Raw genomic sequence first — 7,277 nt, forward strand, 5'->3', positions numbered from 1 at the left:
GTAAGAGATTCTGCCTACAGATCCAGAGGTCCCGGGTTCGATTCTCGGCGCTACCACATTTTCTGAGAAGTAATGGGTCTGGAACGGGGTCCATACAGCCTCGTGAGGACAATTGAGGAGCTATTTCAAGGAAATAGCGGCTCAGGTCTAGAAAACGAGATTAACGGCCGTGGGGATCCGTTGTGCTGACCACGTGACACCCTCTATCGGCAAAAGTTTGCGCTACTTTCGCTGACAGACGGCAGTCGCTCGGTCGGTATAGTTCGCTTGCGGACTATAGGCCACGAAGGTTTTTTTTTTTTTAACAATCAATGACTGTCTTTTCCACTGCGACGAATTACGAACGAAGAATTTCTGCTCAGACATATCTCCGAAGAATCTTCGAGTGCTCTCTACTCCCGACTGACTTCGAGTCGAGTCTTATGTTAAGACCGACAGTCAGTCGGCCAGTCTGTCAGAGTTTATTGCACGGATAAGCAATCTTCGATTCGTGCCTCTTCCCGAAAATAGACTTTTACCAGTAACTAAGCAATGTTCAAATCGTAATATCACTGTCATTACAGCAACTCACTGAATCCGAAATTACACCATTGCCACAATGAAAACAGTCGCATTAGACTTTTCCCTGTACTTCGCAGCATCAAGGACTTATTTCATCAAATGGTTCTAGTACTGTCCTAACAACTTCACTTTGTTCTCCCGGTAACCTAAATGTTTTCCTGTTCAGCTGTGCTATTGGTTAAACGAATCACAGACAGAGAAGTTGCAGTTTCAAGATGAGCAGTTGGTAGTTCGTAGCGGGTGTGGAAGTGACTTAGTGAAGAGGCGCAAAGGGAGTCGATTGTTTCTTGTTCTGTGCCAAGGAATTTTCTTGAGAGATTGAGGAATGGCACGAAAACGTGAGTAGAAGGAAACAGGAAGTGTTCCAACTACGTACTTCCCCACCTCTCAGCCATCCTATGGATCCCAGAAATACTTTATATTCCCATTTTACAGAGTGGGAGGGTATTTGCTTAGTAACAACGAAAGTAGTTTAATGTTTCCTTTGTGACTTCCAAACAAAAGGGCTCACTTTTAGAATAAGACTTTAATGGGAAACCACATTAGTGCAGTAATTTGGAATGACTAATTCAGAGCACTGCCGGTCACGGTAGCCGAGCGGTCTAAGGCATGCACTGTCTTCGCTCGCTCGGAAGCCGAGATCGTGGGTTCGAATCCCACTTAGGACATGGATGTTCGTGTGCGTTTTTCTGTGTTTGTGTACAGTAGAGACCTTGCGATGAGCTGATCACCCGTCCAAGGAGTCGTACCGAATGTGTAAGGTCTAGAAAAACCGAAGTGAACGGAGAAGTTCATGGAGGTAGGCCTAGGCCCACTGGGGCTGTAGTGCCAAGGAAAAAAAGAAAAATTCAGAGCACTGCCGATCACAGTGGCCTCGCGGTCTAAGTCATGAACTGTCTTCCCTCGCTCGAAAGCTGAGATCGTGGGTTCGAATCCCACTCAATATATGGATTTCTGTGTGCGTTTATTCTATGTTTATGTTGTTCTGTCTTATAGAGGCCTTGCTATGGGCTGATCCCCCGTGCAAGGGGTCCTGCCTACTGTGTATAGGATTAAGAAACTGAAAAAGCAGCCAAGGTCCAACAAAAGGGCTGTAGAGCCATTGATAGATGGACAGATGGATAGACAGATAATTAAAAGAACTAGTTTATGTTAATATTGCAGGTGTTAGTACCTTCAATTATAACCGGACGTAATAGTCTGCTATTAAATTTATTTTTAACTGTTAAATTTCATTTGTAAAATCAAACAGTAAGTATACCACAGCCGGTCACGGTAGCCGAGCGGTCTAAGGCATGTACTGTCTTCGCTCGCTCGGATGCCGGGATCGTGGGTTCGGATCCCACTCAGGGCATGGATGTTTGTGTGAGTTTTTCTGTGTTTGTCTACAGGTAGAGGCATTGCGACGAGCTGATCACTCGCCCAAGGAGTCCTACCTTATGTGTAAGATCTAGTAAACCGAAGTGAAACGGAGAGTTTCATGGAGGTAGACCTAGGCCCAAATTGGGGCTGTAGCGCCACAGAAAAAGGAAACAATTTTAGCCCTTCAGATCTTATGGTTAAAGTCACCTGCTATGGAATTGGTTGCATATTCCGTCAGTTTACGACACTGTATCGCCTTGTCATGATGGGATGTGAGATGCGTAAATTAGAAAGGAGTAGTTGTTAGAGGAACTATAGAGGAGAACCAGGTGACGTCTGAGCTATGTTTCATGTTGTGATCAGTAATCACCAGCAATATGGATATGTAAATACAACACTGTAAATAGAGCTGTATTTGGAATTACGGAACCAGTGATAGTTTTCTTCATGGAGTCTGGAAATTCCGTGTTACTGATCATGACGACATTAACAAAGATTTGGTATACTTTTAATTGAAGGCGGGTGGGGTTCTCTTCGCTTTTGGCGGTCGGCCCTGCGTAACACCCGCTTTAGCGTAAATTTTTTGCAGTTTACCGTATTTATGGACTCCATATGATTCTATGAATAAGAAGAGATTTTCCCCCCAAGGTTCCATTAACTGGTTGGCCTTTATAATAGAGGTGGAGTGTGTTTCTGTCACATAGTATCCATATTTTTAAATATTACTTAAATGAATTCCAGTCTTCAGAGGGACTGTCAATTGCAATAATACTTCTTAGTAAGTCGGAATAGCGGCCGGACTTCGAGTCCCGGTAGGGTCAAAAATTTTCTCTTCTCCACTCGGTTCTCACGGCTCTGGGGCCCACCCAGCCTCCTGTCTAGTGGATACCGGGCGTTCTTTCCCTTGGGATAAAGCAGCAGGGGCGTGAAGCTGACCACTCACCTCTAACTTGTGCCAAGGCAAAGAAAATGTGGGCCTATACATCCACTCCCCATACGTCTTCACGGCGTAATGCTCAGAGAGTTAAGCACAGAGGCAGCTTTACCTTATTGCCTTTACCTTCTTATGGTAATATAAAATTAACATCTTCGTAGATGTACATTAATGATACTACAGCGTCTGCTTCAAAAGAAATAATGTTAACATTAACGGAATGTAAGTTTAGTGCACGAAATGGTGGTTATCGAACCAAGATGAGTTGATTGCTAGATGAAGCAGACCCTGCAGACGTCACAGATTCTAATAATGTTAGGGTTCATCATTGAAATTTGCTGCTATATATGCATACCGAGTAGGAATCAGGCTCCAGAGGCCCGGAAACTAATTCAAAATAAATTGATAGAACCGCTGTTTTTGCTGAATTAGGATGGGAAATTTGTCTTCAGGTCTCTTTTTGTTTTATTCTCCAGCCAATAGAGTACAATGCATAATAATTTTTTTTCTCTGATCAACCCATGTTATTGTTATATAAGGTAATCCATATTAAGATATGAAATACATAATGCACGAAAGTGAAACCAATCGTCACGTAAAAAACCAGTCTTAACACAATTTGATAATCTTTGGACATCATTAGTCTCCCGACTGGAGACGCGCATCAGACATTGCAGTAAACATTTTGCGTAAATGTTAGCTTTCGGTCGGTATAGTTCGCTTGCGGACTAAAATCATTGAGTTTATTACCTTTTCCTTTACCTGCAATTATCGTAAACCAGATCGCTTCCATGAGGTTTTCAGTGTACCCTTCTTGTAGCGGAAATTCAAACACAAACATTGATATGCATTTAACGTACTTAAAGGTTTAGCATCAGCGGGTTTCTGGCCGTTGCCTATTGTCTGATACTCTGTGCACAACACATTTGGAAACAGAATCTGTCTCCTAAACATCATGGTCTGCTCGGAGCACTAGGCGATGGTCAAAGTCCAGGAACCCATTAACACTAAGCATATCATCGTCAGAGCCCTTAGGATTGGTTTGTTCGTAAGGAATGTTAAAAAGATAAAGCTATCCCTGTAACAGGCCATGGAAGTCCATAGGGTTGTGAGACGTTGAGAATCCCACATTATCTAGACAGTCTGCTCTTAGATGGCGGTAAGATTGTCAGCCTGCCAGCCTTACGCGCCGGCCGCCCTTTACCCCCAGGAATATTCCTGGTACTCATTTCTGTTAGAGGCTGAGTCGACTCCAGGACCATAGTGCGGCTGGAAGTATTAGATCAGTTGAAAAAATCTACCTCACCAGGATTCGAAACCGCGACCTTCCGACTTGTAACATAGTGCCTCAACCATCTGCGCTGCCGCGTGCTCTGCCGTAAGTAGTGTTAAGTATTTAGAAAAGTCACAAATCGCGTGCATAAAAGATGAGCTCAATGTTCCGAAGTACAGCAAATAAGGTGCATGTTTGTTCCAGTTTACAGCTTCCACTTGAGATGATACATAGCAGTAAGGATGATAAGAGGAATTACAAATATTATATTACTGTGGTCACGTGGGTTGGAATGCGTTGCAGTCTGGCATGAGTCTACTCCGCATCTCAGACTGTGAAAACTTTACTATTCAGCGCGCTCGGATCTCATTATGTATTGTCACGTATAAGGAGTTTGCGTGACTAATAATAACTGGTTCTGGATTTGATGATTAGACTTATTGGCACTTCTATTACAATTACACTCAATTATAACAGATCACAATCAGTGACTGTGCACTCCATTCCTTACTGCACTACGAGTGTCTTCTCTTTCACTGTGACAAATGCCGAACGAAGAATCTCTTGCGAATGAATCATTGAAGTCCCTTACGATTGTCAAACGATTGTACTCACCCAACAGAACTAACTTCCAGGCAACTCGAATATAGATCGCCATCTCAAACGGTTCCTCAGTTATTCTGTTTCTACCGAAGAGTTGCCTAGTAAATGAATTATTCCGTGTATATTCGTTGCCTCGGGAACGTATTTACCGAACAGCTGCCTAGCAATGATCATATTATTCACAATATTATTATAGATATTGTAGTATACTTTTCGTTATGTTACTACATTTAGCCTGTTATTTTCAGAAAGTGGAAAATATTGTGACGTGCCACCAGGAAGGCCGGACGATAAAACGTCCATTATTGGTCAACGGCTAGCAATTCCTATGCAGCAATGCCTAGGAAATAGTTTTCCCAGAGATGAAAGTCTAACAGTGGGGTTTCCACCGTTACAAACGATCTTTTAGGCAGACACATATTCCTGCGGCAACAAGAAATTCGTTACATAGCAGAGGGCGAAATTAACTCTTCGACAAGGTGTTCCATATTCAGCTGGAGCAGAAGTAAGTTCGTATTCGACAAGAGACCAGTATAGTTGAGCTCAGAGCAGAGCAGAAGACACTTCACCGATATTAGCGGTGCGAGAGAGCATAACCCGGTAGAGGAAACGTCCGAAAACTTTATAAGTTCGAATAATTGTATTTATCAGTGTAAACAGTGATCGTCCAATAAACATTCGTCCAAATCTGAGATTCACATAAATTTATTAGCGCGTTGCCTAGGAAACGCGAGATAATATCATAAAAAAATAATTATTCATTAGTACGAATTTTTAGATGCATCATAATTTGGTTAGAACGAGAAATGAGAAAATTCCTGTTTCGGTATCCTTGCTGTAAATGTAATCCATGCCTCTGCCAATAAAATGACAATATGAAGAGCCGAGCGCCTTACTGCGGTGGAAGAGGCAATTATACAAAAATGACATTCATATCGTGGACAGAAAAATCATCAGCTCCAATGTGGGTTTTAACGTCAAGATATTTTACTTCTGAAATAATTTCGTCTGTAGACTGTGGTAACCTGCTATGTTTTAATTTGAATTTACAACGTATCGCAGTGCTTGGGTCGATGGGAATTCTATTCCGATTATATTCCTTTGTGTAACGACAATGGAATTCAACCTCGGTTACGAATTTCAAAGTGTATGAAGTTACACAGAAAGCCGCACCAGTGAATAGTGAAGGCATACAATAACATTTGTATTAATTCAGGCTGTTTCCTATTTCTGAGTAACGTAATTATTTCAATCTGACTGAAACCTATTACAGTATTTTTTTTTCTTGGCACTACAGCCCCAGTGGGCCTAGGCCTAGCTCCATGAACTTCTCCGTTCACTTCGGTTTTTCGAGATCTTACACATTCGGTAGGACTCCTTGGGCGGGTGATCAGCTCGTCGCAAGGCCGCTACCTGTACACAAACACCGAAAAACGCACAAACACACATTAACATCCATGCCCTGAGTGGGATTCGAACCCACGATCCCGGTTTCCAGGCGAGCGAAGACAGTACATGCCTTAGACCGCTCGGCTACCGTGACCGGTTTACGGTATACCATGCGTAATACTATGTGACGAAACATTGAAAATACGTCAGCTACAATATAATACGAGTACAATATTTTTTATTATTCGAGTATGTATAGGAGTGATAATGTAAAACATCTTGTACATAAGAGCAGCAGCTAAAGCACTTGTCTGTAAATGGATTTAGTTTCGCTACAGAGAATTAATAATTTGAAGCAATTTTGCTGTAATAATAATTTCTTTTTAATTAAATAACTTTATAGTTCAGAGTTATTCTTCAAAAGCTGACAGTGACTAAAATGGTCATGAAATTACCTATCTTTTATGGAACCCGAAGGTTCATTACCGACTTCACGAAATCCTGAGTCACATGTCTCCAACCCTCATATTATACACTATTTTTTAAGATCTCTTCTAATATTATTCTCCTATTTAAGCTTATGTCTTTGAGGTTTTCGGTTAAAATTGCGTAAGCATTTTTCGTCTCTCCTATACGTTCTGCACTTCCTGATTTCTTCATCTTCCTGCGTCCTGAATTCTGTTGACGAGATATGAACTCATTCACTTTGCCTCTACTTCTAGACTAGCGTCTTTATTAGGGTTTAGAGTTTAATATGGCTTCGTACACCGATATAATTAAGATAATTAAATTAAAGGCTGTAAAATGAAATTGAAGAGGTTGTAAAATAGATTCATTGGCGTCCTTTATCGATATCTTCAACATCAACCATTGAAAGATATGTGTCCGCATCCCCTCTTCACTGTACTTACAGACAAATATTAATCAGTTAAGAAGCTTGCGTCGTTAAGCCATAAAACTTGTTTTTTACTCGAAAGTAATAATTTAACTTATTGACAAAAATTAATATACGTGCCTCTCTCGGTAAAACATTTCTATTAGGACAGAAGAAAATATATTGTAGAAGTAAAGAAATCCTATATTGTGCAGAACGCTGCTTACCTACCTACCTACCTACCTACCTACCTGCCTGCCTGCCTGCCTGCCCGCCCGCCC

The 7,277-nt window shown here is 41.6% G+C and overlaps 1 protein-coding gene across 2 annotated transcripts in view; it reads left to right on the plus strand.

Moving 5' to 3' along the window:
- Positions 1 to 7,277, plus strand: part of LOC111863312 (protein unc-13 homolog B) — a 777,834-nt gene that overhangs the window by 455,360 nt on the left and 315,197 nt on the right. Inside the window, exon 1 of one of the 2 annotated variants that reach the window (XM_023849510.2) lies at positions 882 to 899. The exons of the other annotated variant lie outside the window; for it this stretch is intronic. The gene's annotated coding sequence lies outside the window, so the exon portion shown is untranslated. Of the gene's footprint in view, positions 1 to 881; positions 900 to 7,277 lie in introns of those variants that run through there. 2 annotated transcript variants of the gene reach the window in all.

Source organism: Cryptotermes secundus, unplaced genomic scaffold, assembly GCF_002891405.2.
Source record: "Cryptotermes secundus unplaced genomic scaffold, Csec_1.0 scaffold159, whole genome shotgun sequence".
In the NCBI taxonomy this organism is placed as follows: domain Eukaryota; kingdom Metazoa; phylum Arthropoda; class Insecta; order Blattodea; family Kalotermitidae; genus Cryptotermes; species Cryptotermes secundus.